We start from the raw sequence: 19,848 nt of genomic DNA on the forward strand, positions 1-19,848 counted from the left end.
CGGAGGCTTTGGGTGGGCCGGCCTTTCTTTAGTGCTTGCACGTGGCACGTGTTAGGAGGGCCAGTGGTAATGCTGGTGGCCCGTGGCCTTTCCTCGCTTAGCACCGACTGTTGGCTCATAGGAAGACTTTATAAATTGCTCTCACTGCCTGCATCATGAGTGTGCCATTCACCACAGGGACTGAGGGTGTGATAGGAAAGAAACAGCGGAGAGGAGAAAGCCGAGGACTGTAGGACCCCCTGCAGCTCTGTCCACGATGCTGTTGTCATTTACAGGGGCGATTTACATGCATTAAGCCTGATGGCTTAGAAGGTACTGGGTTGGGCTAATTTTGCCGTTATGAGATGTCACCTTGAGGTCAGGAAATAAATGTCACAGCACCTAGAAAAGCAAGTTGAGAAGGTGAGGGATAGATGAAGCCGTGCCCTCCGGGGCTGCTGAATGGGGTTCCCAGTGCAATCTGACGACAGCCTGCACTGTTTGTCCTCATCTGCGGAGGGATGAATTCCCAGGAGCCAGGGATTATTAATGGCACACCACCTGCTCCGTCTTTATTGCTGTCAGTCATGGTGTCTGCCTCTGCCTGTCCGCAGAGACGCGCTTCTGTGGTCAGAGTGCGGGTCGCCGACGGCGTCTGCCTTCTCACTGCCCTCTCCTACCTTCCACGCCAGCTCCGGCCGACATGGGTTCCCTTAATTCCATGAGCTGCTTCAGAGGCAAGTGATGTCCCACTGTGCCACCGGCTGAGCTCAGGAGTGGCATGTAAAACTAGAATGCTGTGTGCCTTGACATGGCGCTGGCCCACACCCCACCCATCCACTCCACGTCTGGGGCTGGGTGGCCTAGATGGGAAAAACTCCCTGAAAATGCAATTTGAGGTAGAGACAGAGAAGTAGGGTGGTGGCTGTCAGGGACTGAAGGGGGAGGGGAGTGGGAGTCAGTGTTTCATGGGGACAGAGTTTCCATTTTGCAAGATGAAGAGTTCTGTGGATGGACGGTGGTGATGGCGGTGCCACCATGTGACTGTACTTAATATCACTGAACTGTATACTTAAAAAAAGTGAGGATGGCAAAGTACGTTATGAGTATTTTGCCACAATAAAAAAAAATCCACGGAACTTTGTGAAAGAATAGATTTTTTTTTTTTAGTAAATGAAATATCTTATTTGATTATCATAAATACACATGTACATACATACAATTTGAAGACCTTTCAGATACCCAACACCCTGTCTCCACAAAACTCTTTCTTCACATCTCCTTAATCTTGAAATTGATTATGAGGGTCATTAATTTAGGGAAGTATCCGAGTAATATTTGGAAAGGACCCCATATCACGAGACCTGGGTTCTGAGCCCCAATCCACAGCCAGCTATGCTAAGAACGTCACCTTCCTGAACCCATCTGTCAGCTCGTCGATTAAAAGAAAAAGAGATCAGAGATTTCTTTCAGCTTTAAGGCTAAAAATTCAAGTATTAGTTGCGAAGATGAAAATTGGACTCGCGTCCCAATGGGATGGGCGCGAACGAGGCCCTCTTAGGTGCAGGCTTTACTTCGGGAGCGAGCACACAGGGAAGGGCATCGGGCGGCAAAGGTAAGCTGAGATGGGGCCGTTTTCAAACCGGGAGTTCCAGTCCCTTAGTGGGTCGTGGAAACAGCGTATTGGCTTTCACTCAGCGTTTTATAAACAGAAATAGAACAGAAACATTTGACGGCATTGCACGCAGCCATGAGCGCTGTTTTGTGAACTTTTCTTTCAGTTCCCTGGACGTGTATTCCCATCTTCTCACCTGTGAACCTGGGTAGGATGAAGCAGGTTGGAAATTCCATAGCAAGGTGGGCACCAGAGGTCGTGATGGCATTCTGAGGGCCCAACCGTGGCCACATTCCTGGCTCGTGGGCCTCCATGGCCTGCAACGTCTCTGCACCCATCACATCTAGCCGGCTGGTGTAGCTTTTCATAAACCAGACACCACAAAGGCCCAGTGCCCCATAGCAGTCACTATCTATTCTGCCCGTGTCCCCCCAACCCTTCCCCCCTGTAGCCATCGGCAGCCCCTAATCTACTCTCCATCTCGCTGGCTTCTGGGCGTTTCCTACAAATGGAATCATGCAACGTGTGACCTTGTGTGACTGGAGTCTTTCACTCAGCATCACGTTTCCAAGGTCCACCCATGTTGTAGCGTGTGTCGGTGCTTTGTTCCTTTTTATCATGGAAGATATCCTATTGTATGGCTGTCCCCCGTCGTCTATCCATTCATTATTGTTCACAACATCCACTTACCTGACGTTATGGCTGAAGGTACGCACATTCCTGTCCATGCTTGTGTGTGGACGTGTGTCCTGCTTCTTCAGGACCGATACCTAGGAGCAGAACGGCTGGATCCTGTGCTGACTCTGGCTCTCACCTTTTGAGGTGCCGCCAGGCTCTTCCCCAAAGCTGCTGCCCCGCTTCACATTCCCACCAGCAGTGCGTGAGGGCCCCGCGTTCTCCGTAGCCTCATCTACCTTTCTTTTGCCTGTCTTTAATTAGAACCATCCTAGTAGGTGTGAAGTGGTATTTCCTTGTGGTTTTGATTTATTTGCATTTCCCTAATGGCTAGTGATGTTCAAGCATCTTCTCATGAGCATTGGAGCCATTTGTATGTCTTTGGAGAAATCTCCTTTGAGACCCTTGGCCCATTTTAAAAATTAGGTTAATGTGTCTTTTTATTATTGAGTAGTAAGAGTTCTTTGTGTATTCCACGTGCAAGTCCCTTATCGGATATGTGATTTGCAAGTATTTTCCTCCCGTTCTGTGAGTTGTCTTTTCACTTTTTTGATGCTGTGAAGACAAGTTTCTTCCTTCCAATTTGTTCTCAGGTGAGGGCATTAAACAAATACAACACCGGGGGAATATGCTCCCAGGTGGGATTGCAGGCAATTTGGAGGGACAGGTGTCCAGGGACTTCTCAGGTAGTCTGTGGGAATCCTTTGGTGACCAACAGTTTGGCCCATAAATTCAGTCCAAATGGCAGTCTGTTAAAAAAGCTGGTATGGCTGGGTGTCCGTTTTGACTGGGCTGACAAAGGGTTGACTGAACCAACTGATTATTTGTTAATGAGAAACCATCCACGGGCCTCATTGCTTTTCATTGCACGTATGGTCCATTCTACTTGGTTGGAAAACTAGAATTAGAGCTGGCTGGGGACCAGGGCTCCAGGAGGGAGTGAAGGACTCTTCCCAGAGCCCAGGAAGCTGATAGAGCAAAGGACCAGGGGCTCTGTCACCTGAGCCCAGACGTCATTTCTGCCCACGTCACTCTGTCATCACGGCCACACTGCCGACCCTCCCTGTGGCCTCTCGACCTTTCTGCCTCACCTTTCTGAGAAGCCAGACTGGAAAGTGAGTCTCTAAGCAGGATTTAGGGTCGCACAGCAGTAAACTGGTGGCTGTTGGGGCACAGGGTTGGAGTGGCAGGTCGACGTGGTACGTTTCCTCTCGTTTCTCAGACTGAACGCTCCCCAGTAGCAAAGGGCCTCTGTGCACAGACTCTGCCAGTGAGGCATTCTGGCTGAGGGTTCCACTAGCACGGAACAGATGACAGGACGGCAGGCAGTCTGTCCCCTTCTAGGGAATAAGGCAAGGATTCCTTTAACACAATGTGACAACTAATCTCTCTATAGCATCTGACTGAGAGGTTTTAATTACTACTGTGATACACACACGTGATTGCTTTATTCACGCCAACAGCCGGGGCGTCTACACGCCTCTCTGCTATTTTGCAGAGTGGGCTGATCGTGCACTGTTCTCCTTTCCCTCCCTTCTGGTCTCCTTTTCCTCCTTCACTTTCTCCCTCCTTCCATTTATTCTTACTTTGTGAGGATGAGCTAATTGAGTTTCTGCCCTTGACACAAGGCTGGCCCTTCAGTTCTCCGCCCCCTCTCAGATCCGGCAGTGAACCCTGAGGTCACGGGAATGGAGGTATTTTTGCAGCCTGGCTGGCATTCGCATGAACACCTGTTTGGGGGAGCGTGTATGGAAGAGGATTGTGCAGGAAAGGCAGGGGTCACAGAATGCATTTGGGGGCTCACCCAGGTCAGACTTTCAGGTCAAGAATTAAACTGTGACCCCGCTCTGAGCCTGTGTCACCGTGATACCAATATCTGCATCATTTGCCACGTAGAAATCCATAAACATCTTGACTCTACAGTGACGAGTGTCTGAGCACTGGAAAACGGCAGGACATCCCACGTAGGGTATTTGTTTGCATTCAAATGTGAGATGATTCAAATGATCAGTTGGGCAAAGTATTGGAAACTTCCATTTGCAAATCTCCCTGCCTCTGGGCAAAATGATGGGAAAGGTGCCAAGAAAAGTTTTAGAAAATGATACTAAATCATTTTAGTATCTGATCATGGAGATACTGATCAGACAAGGTTTGAGCACGAAGGCATTCCACGATGAAGCATTTCCCAGCAATTAAAAAACAAAAGAAGAAAGTATCTATATGGACACCTGTTTGCTTTAAAGAGACATAGTCTGAAATCATCACGATGCTGCCCCCTCCCCCCTCCCCCATGGGAACAGTGAGATCGGCACTCAGTGGTCCTTGGCACACCCGGCAAGTCCAGGCCTGTGGGTGGTCATTCTCTCCCCAAAGTTCACATCACCCCCAAGGGTTAGAAAGCTGCTCATTTCTTCAGGGCCAGGCTGGCGCCAAATCACCTAAACTCTCTTTTTCTTCTTGGTGCCACAGACTCTTGCACACGGCACAGACCCAATAAGCCCTCGTGCCAGGAAAGAATACATGAGAGACGCCTCTTGGTGCAGGTGGGTCTCACGTCTTGTTTCCAGATGTGCCGTGGAAAAGAGCCAATGCACGCTGCTACGAAACAGCTATTTCTTACCGCCTTTCATTCATGCAAAAGTTATGCACTGGAGAACAGGTTTCCATTAAAAGGAAGGCGGCTGTCCCATCCCTCTGTTTGCATATTTTCTGTGTGAGCATGGACTTGGTGTTTTCCTAAACAATGTGAGATAAGGCTTAATTTATTTGAGGGGTTATGCTTCAACTTCTCGCCCTCTGTCACGAAAGAAACAAGCTTTTGGTCTTTGAGGGGTTGCCCAGTGCCTCCATAGGCGCCACGGTTACTGAGCTCTCTGCTGTTGGCTGCAGAGCAGACCCCCCATGAGATGTGGTTCCACTGGCAGCTGCCTGCCCATGGGTTGCCATGAAAGAATTAGGCCTTTGGCTCAAGGAGGCTTGGCATCTTCAAGAGCAGTCTGGCAGACTGGCGTACCTCTATCACGGATGGTGCAGGAGGCTGGCAACTCTTACCCACATGCATCTGCAAAACCCAAGTTACATGACAAGGGGGCTTCCGTGGTGAAATAAATGTGGGCGGATTTTTCCGAGCTACAGGACTTCTCAGAGCCTTGAAGGGGCTTATGAGCATAACGAATCCCACGAGGGGAATCCGGGAGTCACATTTCCCAAACTTACATGACTACAAGACCAAAACCCTCCCAGCCACTTATTTTATTATTTATGTTTAAAATTAACTGTCCCAAGAGTCTAGATTTTCACGGAACAGATTCTGGGACAAGCTGCCTGAGAGGCCAGGAGAGCTAAGCAGATGCCAAATTCAGAGAGACGGGCAGGGCTGACGTGAACACAAAGATGTGTCCAAGACAGGCTGCTGCCTCCAGCGGCTCAGCCACCTGCGTGCCAGGTGGGGCAGCAGACAGGTGGTGGACGATGCCAACTCGGCCTGAGCCTCAGGTATCACCTTTTCTTCTACCGACATGCACCTGATTCAGCTTTGACTGGCTGTCCCCACACCGCCACGGGTGACCTTGAGGGTTCAGAGAGAGCTGGGCTATTTCACCGTCATCCTTCCTGAGTGGGGGCTCTGCGCGTGACAGACAGAGGCGGGAGCTGTGAGGACACCGCCCCAGGACTGGAGAAGGCTATGTCCATCGGATGCCTAAACTACTGCCTCGCTCGTGAAATCCAAAATTTAATCAGTGCGGGGAGACGGTGTCAAGAGTGGGAGGGGTGACTGGAACTCAGTCAAGTCCATTCCTTGACAATGCAGAGCGAAAAACCGATGGGGATTGTCCCCTGCCCCACAATTGACTTTTTGAAAGCTTCTTGGCTCTGTCTGCATGCAAAGCCCCCCGAGACAAACGGGGTGGCCACAAACTTTAAAAGAAAGAGCTCCCATCTGCAGCAAAATGAAAGCCTGTTACAGGACTCAGTGGGCCGTGGTGGAGGAACAGAGGGAAAGCCACTGTGACAGTGATGGAGGAGGGAAGGGGACAGGAAGTAGCTGTGATGCCTGTGACAGCTTTAGAAGCCCCAGGTTGGAGCCTGCTGCCTCGTTGTGTAAGCAGGGGAGGGCACAGTGAGAGGAGAGGCTGTGGAGAATGACAAGCCCCCCTGGACCAGGCACCGTGCCCAGGCTGCCCTGCTCCTCCGGCCCCGAAATCTAGGGTGCCTTCCCTGTCACAGCCCCATCCCATCCCGGTCTACTCCTGTTCATCTCTGTCCTGCCCATCTGTCTGTTACCTGCCACCTCTGCTCTCAGTGCACTCTGCCTGCAATGTCCCTCCCTACTGGACTGTGTCACTCGCTGTCCTCACCTGGTGTCCAGCCATCTCTTGCACCTTTGCAGGGCTGCTGTCCTCACCCCTGTGCGAGCTCACCCCTCTGTTAGATTCTGAAGGAGCACCTTTGTTCCCTGTCAAGGTGTGTCGCTGTCCCGAGTGGTGCGAACAGGCAGATGTGAGCGTCCACCCAGCAAGGAGAAGAGCAGGCACTCCTCAGGCTCCCGAGGGCCGTGGGGATGTGAGGGCATTCGGGCACGGGAGCCACGGACGGAGCTGATCTCCCACTCCTCCCATCCTGGCTCCTAGGTCCCTGCACCAAGGGCTAGAGGACCTAGAAAGCGGTGACAGGCGCCCAGCAGGGCGATCTGGCTACAGGAGCACCCCCTCATCTGCTCTGGTGGCGGCCCTTGTGGGGAGGCGATGAGAAGCGAGGTGGTGGCCGGGGGGGTGTCATTTGCCCAAAGTGCTGACAGCAGGTGGGGCCACCTGTGTGCCTACTGCTGTTTGTGCCACAGCCTCTCCCTGCTAACGAGGGGTTCCAGGCCTTCTCCGCCCGTGTGCGCCCGCTGTGGCCCACGGCTCTCCACGCCCTATTGGGAGGGCTGGCTTGAGGTTGGGCCCACGTGCTCACAGGGACATGCCCATCCTCCTGGGTGTCTCCAGACACAGGAGAGCGGAGCAGAGGCTCCCCCTGCCTGACCACGCCCAGCTCAGGGGCCCTGCTGCAGGAAGCCCCCCCTGGCCCTGGCCCTGACCCCCCTGACTCCAGTCCCTCGCACTGCCTCCCCACTGGCTTGTACCGGAGACCCCCATTTACCTCCCAGCTTGGCAGTGGGCGCCTCCAGCTCTCTGTATCTCGGTGCCCATCACGGGGCCTGGCACAGTGTTGGGTCCTGTAAAGGCTGTGGAATGAATGAGATGAATGGACCCATCACTCACATTCCCCGCCTTGCTCAACTCTGAGAAGGTAGCAGGACCTGTAGCAGCGGGGAGCCCACCCCGCCCCATCCCCGAGGGCTAGAGCAGCACCTAGCACCCTTCCTGGCACCCCGTGAGGGCTCGTCCCCTGTGACCCTCTTCAACCCAGGTAGGCGCACCGGGCATTTCGTTAGAGGGTCACTGTCACAATGGGTTTCAGAACTCGTCTGCTGCAGGGGACGAAGATGTTCATTTTAGAGACACCTGTGAGGCTTTTCAAAACGTGTATTCCTTCCTGTATGCGTTGGTCCCACACACTGGGGGATGCCCTGGGCACTTTCCCCAGTGCAGGCCTGTCCCCTCTCCTGGCTTCTCCTCCCTCCTGTGCGATGCCTGCAGGTACAGACAACCCTCCCCCAACCTGGCGTCTCCCCCTCCCAATGCCGGGAGCCTGAAAATGTCCGGTCCTTCTTCGCCCCTCCTCCCACCCCAGCCCAAGGGTTCTCTCGCTTCCTTAGCAGGAAGATCACATTTACTTCACAAGAAGAGTCGTAAGGGGCAGCGTGATTTCACTGGGGGTGGGGAGGAGGGGTTCTGGGTGTTGGGGGACAAGGGTGCTTCCTGATGCCCCATATGGGACCCTGAAACCGCCTCCCTTCTCTGTCCCCAGCCTCCCGGCTGAGACCAGGAGGCAAGGAGGCGACAGCAGCGGGATGGTGATGCCCAAGGCCCGCAGCCCCGGACTTGGAACAAAGGCGCGTCCGCGGAGCTGCTGCGCGCCTCCTCCGCGCGCCCACCTGCCCGCAGCCCCCGCCGGACGCGCCGCCGCGCTCCGCCTCCCGGAACAGCTGGCCCGCATGTCACAGCCCATTAGGCTTCGGAGGGAGTGAGAGGCAGAGGAGTGACACCGCAGACTGACCCCCGCTGTCGCGGGGCAGATGCGGAAGCCAGCACGCGGCCCCGCACGGCCGCACCGCTAATTAATCACCTCGGCCCCGAGTCGCCGTGACAGCGCTTTGCGCGCGGGCGCACGTGGAGGCAGGGCCGCCCCCGCGGGGACAGCTGCGGGGGGAGCTGCGCCGCCGGCCGCCCCCTCGCTCAGCTGGCCTGGCAGGCCCGCTCCTGGCACGTTGTCACGGAAGCTGTTGGGGTTAAAAGGAAGGGTGGAAAAGAGGAGGAAACTTGAAAAGCCTGAAGCCGTTACGCAGAGCGCGGGTCGGAGACGGGACTGGACCGGAGCCAGCCAGAGGGCCGCCCCCTCTCCAGGGCCGGCGATTGGAGGAGCCGGCGGGGTGCACAGGGATTCGCCTGGGACCATCTCCGATCTGCCTTGGCCCTCCCCGCACCAGGGCACCTGCTGTCCCCCTTGGTCCTGGCCTTCCTTTGCCCGACATTGGGGAATAGCTCAGGTCCTGTGCCAAATGCTCAAATGCCACGGACACAACCCCTACCCAGCTTTTAAGACTTGCCTTAGACTTCTCTGCCTCCAGGAAACTCCCGGGCCCCTCAGGTCCCCTGCGCTGGCCTTCCAGAGAGCCCCCTGCACCTGGCACTTCCCAGTCACCGCACTCAAGACGCTGAGCTGTGACTGTCTCTGCCCTGAACACAAGGACCCTGGCCAGGCTACTCCAGGGCGCAGCGCAGGGCCTGGAGCGCTTACATCGAATGAGTCACCGGCCCAGCTTCGAGGAGCACAGGGCTGCTGGGGGGCTGGGCACGGGCCAGGCAACGGAGCTGCGACCTGGCGTAGCCCGTGGTGTCACACAGCAGGGCAGGGCCGAGGGTGGGGGCAGACAGGACCACCGCCACCCCTGTGCCAGCCACCAAGCGCGCCAAGCACGTAAGGGACCCTGTGTGGTCAGCAACTGCTTTTGCGGAAACCTTGGGTCAGGTTTGCTCCGTTTCTACTAAAGCCTAAAATAACAGCCAGAGCAGGCAGCTTGGCTGTGTCACTTGCTCTTAGGCAGCCCCCGCCCCCGCCTTTGAGATAAAGCTTGCCTCAGTCCCTCATAAACTTACACCAGGCAGGGTGCCTCAGGTGGCATGAAACACAGCCTGGCAGCGTTATGGGCATCCATTTGGATAGAAATCATGAAAGGTTCATTTGTTTTAAGACTCATGAGCCCTTTATGCCTCGCGAATCAAGCCCAAACCCCTTACTCCTTCGTGTGTGGGAAGGAGGCTTCCTGGCACCTGGCCTCGATGGCTGTTTGAATGTGTCTCCCCGGGCACAGCCCCGCAGCTCTGCAGGTGGGTTCTCTGCCCGGGAAGCTCTCTGCCCTTGGTCCATGTGGTGTGTTGGCTCCCCTTCAAGACTCCTCTGAAACCACTGTCCTCAGACTTTATTTCTAGAAGAGAGGCTAAGGTGAGGAGCTTGAAGGTCAGTCACAGGTATTGTCCAGTGGGCCAGGCTCCTTCTGTTACGGGAAGAGCTGTCAGGGGCAGCTAGAGCAAGGACGTGCCAGCAAAACTGTTCTCAAGTTTTCAAATGGTTGCGTGGGTGGATGAAAGGATCTATAAACAAACAAATGAGGGGACTTTCAACCTCTCTCAACAGCCATTGAAATAACACCGGATTTTATTCCATCGTTTGTTCTCTGATAAAGACACGGAATTATCTGTGGCTCTGAAAGAATTAAACATGTTTGGAAAAGAGAATATATATTTTTAAGAAATCTCTAACCAAATGTTTACATCTTGGAAACCCCAAAGTATCTCTGTGCTTCTAGAAAAAAGCCTAAGAAACATAGACAAAAAACAGTTTAAAACAATAAGTGCTTGAAAAGTTCAATAAATGATTCTTTAAAATGTCAAAACCTGGAATCTGTAGCTTAAAATAAATGAAGCCAACAGAACCACGCACGCAGGAATAGCTGCTGCCCTCTGTCAGTTGCCTGCGCCAGGTGTTCCCGAGACCCGGGGTTCATCACACGCACGAACACGGCAGAGAGCAGCCCCAGACCACACTCCAGGGCCAGCTGACCTGGAACCTCCCTGGGTCGTGCCTTTGCTTGTCTGCCTCACATGGCAGTCATCACACTGAGAACAGCATGCAATTTAAAGACAGGAGAGAGTCAGATTCAAGTGCTTTCTTAACTTGTGTGATTTTGAGCCACCTTCTTCGATTCAGCTAATACTTACCGAACACACAGACACACAGACACACACACACTCATACTCCATGTTCTTACATTTACATCTCCAGCAAAACATAGGGCCCCAGGCACCCTGCTAGCACTGGGGAGACACAGTGGCATGTTCCAGACATGCTCCTGTGACAGAGCTTCCACTTAATGACAAGTTCCATTTACTTTCTTCAGGCCAACGCTGGTCTTGGTGGCCTGTGGAAAATGGGCATGACAGTGCTAATCTCGAAATCATGCCATCCCTTGTTGGGACAGTTCACTGAGACCAACAGCCAGTCTCACGTGCCTTTCGTTTTGACTTTGGATACGTGTTGTGGACGTACGTTGTGCCACAAATTCCAGCTTTTGACATTTATAACTAAGTTTTGGTGAGCAATACATGGACCAATGTTTGCTCTTTCAAAAATTACCCGGCAAGAAGGAATGGACCCAGTTAAAAGCTCTTCCTGTTTCACATGTTTAATTTGTTTCTTTGTTTTTGCTTTTCCTTGTACTTGATGCCTGGTGCCGCGTGAGGTGCAGGAAAACGTCTGACACCTCCTACTGTCTTACCTGGGATATGTGTGGAAGTACATACCATAACGGTGGGCGTGAGCATGTGTATAAACATGTGTGTGAGTGTGACAGTGGGTGTTTGTGAGTGCACACGTGTAAGCGTGAGCACTTGTGTAGGTGGGTGTGTTCACATGTCAGGGTATGTCTGTGCATGTATGTGAGACAGTGTATGCATAATTAAATTATATATGCATGTGTGACAATGAGTGTGTGAGTACGTGTCCGTGGCACACAGCATATGGACATGTGCACACATGTGAGTGGCTGTGTGTATGTGTGGCTCTGCGTGTCGGTGTGTGTGTCTGTGAAGGCTCCGTGGTGTCTCTCACTGCACAGTTTCTGAGACCAGGGGTCTGCTCACCAGGGCAGAGGAGAGGGGCTCAGGCAACTTGTTCCTCAGTTCATCTCCAAATGATTGTTTTTAGGACAGACCTTTGCCTACCGAATATGCCTTTAAATATGAAATCAAAGTAAGATTAAAAAACAAAAACAAAATACGAAGGGGGAATTGGTGTGAAAAAGAATGGGAAAATATCCCAGAAAATGGAAACCAGCAGAAATAAGATGGAGCTGACAGGCTGAACCTTGTTGGTGAGATTTAGGCTGAGTAAAAATGAGCAACTTGAGCTGCTTGGGGAAAGGCAGCATCACCAGGCTCTGCCCAGGATGAGTGAGGACCGCGCAGGGCGCCAGGAGCAGCCGGGGTCCTCTGGTCCTCAGAAACGGGGGCAGGGGTTCCAGTCTGAAGGGCACAGGCTCTATCTTGTGGTCAAATGCAGAACTGCAGCGCCTCTGCGGCAATTCTGAAACACACCTGCAAACCCGCTAAGAGCACTGAGTAGGACATGCAAGAAACCTGTGCAACTGGACAGGCTGTCTGCCCCACGGGGTCTCCCCTGCCCGCAGCCCCTGCCTTTCCCTTTGTGAGATATATCTATATCTATATGTATATATCTAGCGATATCTATATCTATCTAGCTATATCTATATATCTATATCTATATCTATCTATCTATCTATCTATCTATCTATCTATCTATCTATCTATCTATCTAATCTGCCCCCAGTTCCTGGCACAGAGCGCCTAAGTTTTTAGGAATTTCCTGGGTGATAGGAGTGTCTTTTGTTCTAACGAGGTGGCTCTGGCTGGGCTCCTGGATGGCTTCAGGTGGTGGCCGGTCACCAAAAAGACCAAGCCATGGTTAGAAGCTTGGAACCCTCAGCCCCATTCCCCTCTCTGGTAAGGGGACAGGGCCTGGAGACTGAGTTGAAGGGGCCACAGGACCTGTGATTTGTAGCCAAATTGGACAGAAGTTGTGGATAACCTGGGGACTTACTATTAACCATTGGTATCTGTAGTGGGGTGAGGAGAGAGTCTTGTGGGACTGAGCCCCTCACCTGTGAGGTGTGCCCCAACTCCAGGTAAACAGTGTCAGAATTGAATTGAATTGAATTGAATTGAATTGAACTGAATTGAATTGTAGGACATCCAGCTGGCATTGCAGGGAGATGCTTGGTGAGGGGAACCCGCACACATCTGGTGTCAGAAGTGTCAGTGTGCTGGGAGTGTGAGACTAGAGGGGAGACACGGGGAGGGGCTTTTCCTTCACCTCCACCTCCCCCGCCCCGGAAAAGGCTGTTGCTTTTCACTGCTGGGTCAGTAACAGGGTCAGACAGGGGGGGTTCTGAGGTGACGAAGATTGGATGGGGACCAGAAGTCAGGGGTCCATAGTAAGCAGGTAAGGGACTGTGGCTATTGAAAGTACAGTAGTTGCTAGAGCAATCCAAGTGACTTATTTTAAATAGGCCACTTCAATTGAAAAACAGTTTTAAATCACAGCACACGAAAGTCAAGAGAATAGTAGACTAGCCTCCTGTAGCACCCATTCATAGCCTATCTTGCTCCCTCTTGTACCACATCTACTTCCTGCCTCTCCCCTACTGCTGAGATTGTTTTGAGACAAATTATATCATTTTTGTATAAATGCTTTACAAACTACCTCTAAATATACTCTTTAAAGAAAAAGAACTGTAATATCGTAACGTACCTTAAAAAATGAACAGTAATTCTTTAATATCATCAAGCATTCAATGAGTGTTCACATTTCTCCAACTGTCATAACTTCTTTTACAGTTTGTTTTGAACAGAGCTACAAAGTCCATGTGTTGTGGTTGATTGACACGTCTCTTAATTCTCTCCTTTTTTTTTTTTCCCTCCTTGCCATTGGCGGAGAAGCCAGGTTGTTTGTCCCTAAGGATTTTCTCGTGGTCTGGGTTTTTCTGTGTTCATTCCTGCGGTGGCGGTTCATGTGTTACTCTGTCTCCGCTGTTTCCTGAGATTCGTGCTAATATCTAGAAGACTGATCAAATTCGGATGTGCTTTTGTAATTAGGACTCCTTCAGAAGCGGTGGTGTGTGTTTCCACTGGAGGGTAATCATGTTTGCTTGTGTGCCCTGTTGCTAATGTCCCAGGACTTCGAGGGGCTGTGAGATGGTCGCCCAGCGCCACCTAGTGGCTCAGGCTGTACAGCTGCGTCTGGGTCAGGGCAGCTTGCCCTCTGCACGCAGCCCTTGAGTTTGCGTGTCCCCCTGAGGAAAGGCATTTGCAGGGTTGTTGAAAGCAGGGTGGCATAACGAAACAATGTCAGGATGACCTCAGCTGGAACCCTAGCCCCAGCACGCACTCACTATATGACTAGGCCTGTAAGTTCCTTAATTTCTCTGGGCTTTAATTTCCTAACGAGTAAAATGAACGTAACGGAAGACACCTGTGGTGTTAGAAAGACTGTATATCAAGTGCCTGATACAGAACAGACTCAGTAAAAACGGGCATCAGGGGTCCATTATTTCATTGACTCTAAGATGCACGATTTTTCACATGTAAACATCTCTCAGTCTAAGGTATTCTAGGTTCAATGACTTATGATAGCCGTAGAGACAGCTTTCCCTTGGTCAAGTGCATGGAGCCTAAGTCACTGATGTTGCTATAGAGACTCAGATTGTCACTCAAAGGGCTTTCTGCAGTGAGCATGCTCTGTGCGTACTTGGTGTTGGCCCTAGAATTTTCCAGCTTCATAGGACTCTGGGTATGGATTCTTACACCTTGTTTACGGAGCAGCGAAGGTGAATTCTCAAAAGCAGTTTGGAGGCTTTAATATTATTACATGTTATTAGATGTTTAAGACAAAAGGAAATAGGAGTTGAAGAAGTGACTCGCCTCCTTGGTACAGGTCACTTCAGGTTCTTCTCTCAGACGTCTTACCCTTTCTTTCGCCTTCTTCTCCCCCCATAAGGAGTTAGTCTTGGGGATCAGATTCTGGAATTCAAGCAGAACATTTATGGATTGAATGTTTGTGTCTCCCAGAAATGTTGAAACCTAACCCCCAAGGCGATAGTATTAAAAGGTGGGATCTTTGGGGGTGGTTAGATCATGAGGGTGGGGTCCTCATGAATGGGATTAGTGCCCTTATAAAAGACCCCCCCCAGGGCACTCCTGGGCCCCCTCTGTCACGTGAGGACACAGCAAAAAGTTGGTCATCTGCAACCCAAAAGAGGGCTCTGACCACAACCCGACCACACTGGCCTCCTGATCTTGGACTTCAGTTCCCAGAACTGTGAGAATACGTTTCTGTTGTTTATCTGGGGTTGTTTGCCACAACAGCCTCGCATACTAGCTGTGGTACAAATGCCTTTCTACCCCTCGCCCCTTACTTGTGGGGCAGGAAATGGAGAAGGCCTGGCATCTTACTTTTTCTCATGATCGGGTTTAATTTAATTAACCTTCCACCACAGACATCTCTCCATGCTTCTAAATAGTTAAAATCTAATAGTTAAACACTTCTAGTTAAGACTAAGTGGTTTTGTCATTCCAGAGTTGCACATAATTCAGCTAACCATTTTATGTACGGACATAATATAATTTCTCACTGTTATAAAAACATGACGACAAACAACACCTTTGAGCCAAGACATCCTTTCGAGTGTTTATTTAGAATGCCCAGAAGTAACATAAATGCAACTGTGGCTAATCCACATCATTATCGGAGGGGGGGGGGAGTATTTTTGTAAGTTTGGTTTCGGTGACATCTATTTGTCCAAGACGGAGAAAAGGTTCCATTAGAATGGGGGAGGCTGGAGGGGCGGGAGTTGGCTTGGGGTTGGGTGGGTTGGGTCCCTAGTCAGCGAGTCGTAGGCCCAGCAGGACCTGCGAGCTGAGGATGTATATTTTGGTGAGCATTGCGTCACCCAGAATGCTCCACCTTTTTGCTGTCCTGAGCACACAGTGCCATTTAATCTGGATCCTTCTCACACAGGGACAACGCGCGGGGCTGCGTGATAATCAATAAGGAGATGGCCGCCATGTCCAATCAAGAGGTTCTATGCTGTGTCTGACTAAACCGCTACAATTGTCTTCTTTGGGTTTTTATTTTTTTGTTTGTTTGTTTTACGACTGTATGTCAAGGTGACAGTGGCTAGCTCCCTGCTCCCTGCACACAACATGTTTTTTCATGTGTCCTTACCGTGATGCGTGCCTTTCCCTCTGCCTCTAACACCGTTCCCCCCCTTGCCGCAGCTTGGCCCCTTTGGGCAGACCCTGCGACTTGCGTGCAAACGGCCGTCCTCCTCCTTGCTACGGGAGCCCTCACGTGGTTCAGGTTTGGAGCAGCAATGTGCTCAGCGAGGGAGAGCTCCTCCTGCAGCCGCAGTGGATGGTCTGAGGTGGCTCAGAGCCCATCGAGGTTGTCCTGTGCTCGTCTGTCAACAATTCAGGGCTGTGCAGGCAACCCCACATGGCTCACAGGACCTGAGAGAAAGTCTACTGGAGACTTCTGGAAAAGATTGGATTGTCAGAAAAGTCACGATGCATTTTTGCAACCAAAAACAGAAAAAAATACGTCATGACTTTTCCGACAGCCCAATATTTCACCCCGATAAAGAGGGGGAGTTGCCCCCTCCTTTTCCAATCTGAAACATTATCATGTGAGGATGTGTGTTGTATGGAGCTTCTGCAGCCATCTTGTGTCATGAGGGGTGGACCCCTGACACACAGGATGTGGGGGGCTAGCATGATGGAAAGAGCCTGAATCCTTTACAGAATAGAACTGCCCGCTGTGCGTGGACTGGCAGCTGGTCAACTAGACAGTGAGTGGACGCTCACTGCTCCCCCGTGGCTTCAAGTCATAGCTCAGGGAGACTGGGTTCCAGGCGCTTTCCACCTGGAAACGCCGGTCAGCTGCGTGAAGGGACATTTGATTACAGGGGCTTAATCAGTTTGGGCTTATGTTTGACTTCAATTGAAGTCCCGAGGTGAGCAGCCAGGCTGGTGCTGAGGGTCCATGAAGGCCCCCAGTCTCTCTGTGTTGCTTCAGGCCGACTTCCCCCTCTTGCCTCTTGTTGGCTCTCTAGGGGGCGTGAAGGAGGAAGAGACAAGCACATAGTGTCAGGCAGGACTTCTAATCAGAAAACGAAAGTTTCCTACCACCGTTCACAAACGCCTTACTGATCAGAGCTGTGGTGTGGCTGCCTCTGGGGAGGCTGGGAAACAGGATTTGAGGGGGCACATTGCCACCCCGAGGAGAGCAAGGGGTCTGTGAATAAGTTACGATTGGCAGAGACACTCTGGGAAGGTGCTCCAACCACCACCCTCCTGAAAGGGCCGTGTCTCTGGCGCCTCCCCGGGGACTGGGACAGCGGGAAGGAGCCTGGACAGACATGAAACTTGCCACCAACGCCAGCTTGAGCCAAACTAAATGAAGCAACATCACGTATCCATTCCCCAGGGCTACGGAGCAAAGCCGACCTGTTAGGGCCGAAAGAAGGACGGGCTTCAGTTTAAACACCATATTGCACTGCTGGGATGCTGGAATGCATGCATTCCCCCCCCCCCACCCCCAGACCCAGTGTTCTCAGCCTTGACTGCCTGCTATTGTCACTTGGAGTGCTTTAACCATTCCTGACGCCTCGATTTCCCAGCAGACCAACTAAATCAGGGTCTCTGTAGATGGGACCCAGTTCTCAGCATTTAAAAAAAAAATCTCCCCAGTGACTCTGCTGTGCAGCCAAGGTTGAGAATCCTGCAACTCAAGCCCCAGTGACTCTGCTGTGCAGCCAAGGTTGAGAATCCTGCAACTCGAGCTGGGGCCTGAAATCCTAACCACGCAGTACAACCATCCAGGGGGCTTCTTTAAAAATGCTGATGCCACTCGCCCCTGAGATTCTGGCTTAATTGGGTTGGGATGGGGGCAGGCAGCGATGGGTTTTAAAGCTCCCCAGGTGGTTCTAATGAGCAGCCGGGTCTGAGAAGCACCGTGCAGAAGGCCACCACACCAAGCAAGGTAGGAAGCAACGTTTTTGTTTTTTTTTCCCCTCCTGGGCACTACAGTTGCTAAGAGGCTGTCATCTAGCATGTTTGTATGAACAGTTAGAACAGTGGTTCTCAACCCAAGTGGTACCTTAGTATCTCTGGGGGGCAGCTTCACAACTTTCAAATTCCTGGGCTCTCGTCGCTGAGATTTTAATTCAATTATCAGGCGGGTGGGGCCCTAGAATCACTGTTTGTTGTTAAAGCTCTTCCGTGATTGTTACAGACAGCCAGGGCTGAGGACCACTGAGAAATAACAATGAAGGTAACAATAGCAATAATACTAACATCAGCCCCTGCAAAGTTATCACGGTGCGGTGGCCGAGCATGTTGGTTCAGGAGGGGCAGGGTGTCTTTGTGCCGGGGTGGGGACATCCGTGTTTGCGGCTTTCCCACTGTGCCGGTTCCTCCTGTGTGACTTCGTCATCCGTCAAGAGCTGTCTGCTTTGAGAACAGGGCCTGCTCACGCCTCGCCTGCTGTTTACTGTCACTCCATGTCCTAGGAAGGCCCCATGTTAGAGATTAACGCACGGTGTGGCTTAGGCAATCTGAAGTTACCTGTCCAAGGCTGCACCCAATTGTCTGTTTAGACGACGCCAGCTTTGTCTGTTCCCTGGCTGCTCTACCCCATCAGTCTTTTTGTGAAGGTCTCAGTCACCCTGGTTGCCCGGGGTTGTGTGAACCACCCCAAGCCTGGATGTGTTATGGCTGTGACGGAGGTGCTGGTGACACAAGTGGCCACACGGCTCAGTCCCCGCCCTCCTTGTTCGAGGCAGCAGGTGCTGGCGGGAGGACAGGCCAGGAGAGCCTCCCTTCCTTCCTGGGCTCACCTCGCCACCAGCGAGAGGGATGCGCGGGGCTGCTGGGAGAGGCTGAGGGCATGCAGGGGTTCCTGACAGGCCTGGCTCTGTCCCCTGGACCACCTGGTACTTGGTGAGGCGTTTGTGACCATCACACTGAGGAGTCCTGTCGGCATTTGTGGACAGGGATGAGGGTCCCCAAACATTCTGAAATGCAGTGGATAGCCCAGCATGACAAAGAACTGTCACAGCATCCCTACAGCCTTGGAAAGCTCTGCCAGCGCTGGTGAAAAAGTCCATTTATACCAGCGGTTCTCAACCTGTGGGTCGCGACCCCTTTGGGGGTCGAACGACCCTTCCACAGGGGTCGCCTAAGACCATCGGAAAACAAAAGGATATTTACATTACGATGCATAACACTAGCAAAATTACAGTGATAGAGTAGCAACGAAAATAATTTTATGGTTGGGGGTCACCACAACATGAGGAACTGTATTAAGGGGTCGCGGCATTAGGAAGGTTGAGAACCGCTGATTTATACGTAGCAGCCTGAGCAGCTGAGTCCCTAGCTCCACTTACCATAAAAACATAAAATGCTTTTGGCAACATTTTAACAGACTTTAAATTTCTTGGAAATGAGGCTGCTGTGCTAATCCCAGGGAACATTGTTCTTTGTTGTGGTCAGAATGTTTCCAGATTATTTGTTTATTTATTTATTTATTTTTATGTCAAAGAAAAAAAATCACATACCCTCCAGCAATGCTGCTGGTGGCACGCGTGATCCCAATATAGCACATTTCCACTATTTCTGACTCGCAGTTCCGGATTCTGACTTGGTGTAAGTTTCCAATAATTATGTATTCTAGAACACTTGGAGCTGGGCATTTCTGTATTTACATGCAGATTATATATATATATATATATATATATATATATATATATATATATATATATATGTATGTATTTGTTTATTAATTCTTTAATTTTATTTTTAAAAGGGCTTGTCTTGGATTTTTACTTTACAATTAGGGTTTTTATGGACTATTTTGAAATCATACGCACGCGTAAACTATGTTGAGTCAAATAGTAGCGAGCGCGCAAAATATTGAAAGGGAGGCCCCAGGGGCGAAGGGCCTAGAGAGCAATTCCACAAACTGTCCACTGGAGGGCGCCGGAAGCCCACCCAATGGGGAGAGGTCCGTTTCTCCCCCATCAAATCAATAGCGATGCACTTCGCACTTCGCGTCACTCCTTCCCCGCCCCGCTCCACCCGCGGGGTCTTGTTCCCCGCGTGTCCCGTCTCCTGCATCTTCCTTTCACGCGTGTGCCAGCGCCAGCCCCCTTGGGCACGCCCTGCGCCCGTCCTCTTCCCTGAGGTTCAGTTTCAAGGGCGTGGAGCCCTCCAGCGGCGCGGGGCTTGGGCCTCATCCCTCCGCTCGGTTACAAAGCAGACACGTTGGCCTTTTGCAGAATT

Source organism: Hipposideros armiger, unplaced genomic scaffold (assembly GCF_001890085.2).
Source record: "Hipposideros armiger isolate ML-2016 unplaced genomic scaffold, ASM189008v1 scaffold_324, whole genome shotgun sequence".
NCBI lineage: Eukaryota > Metazoa > Chordata > Mammalia > Chiroptera > Hipposideridae > Hipposideros > Hipposideros armiger.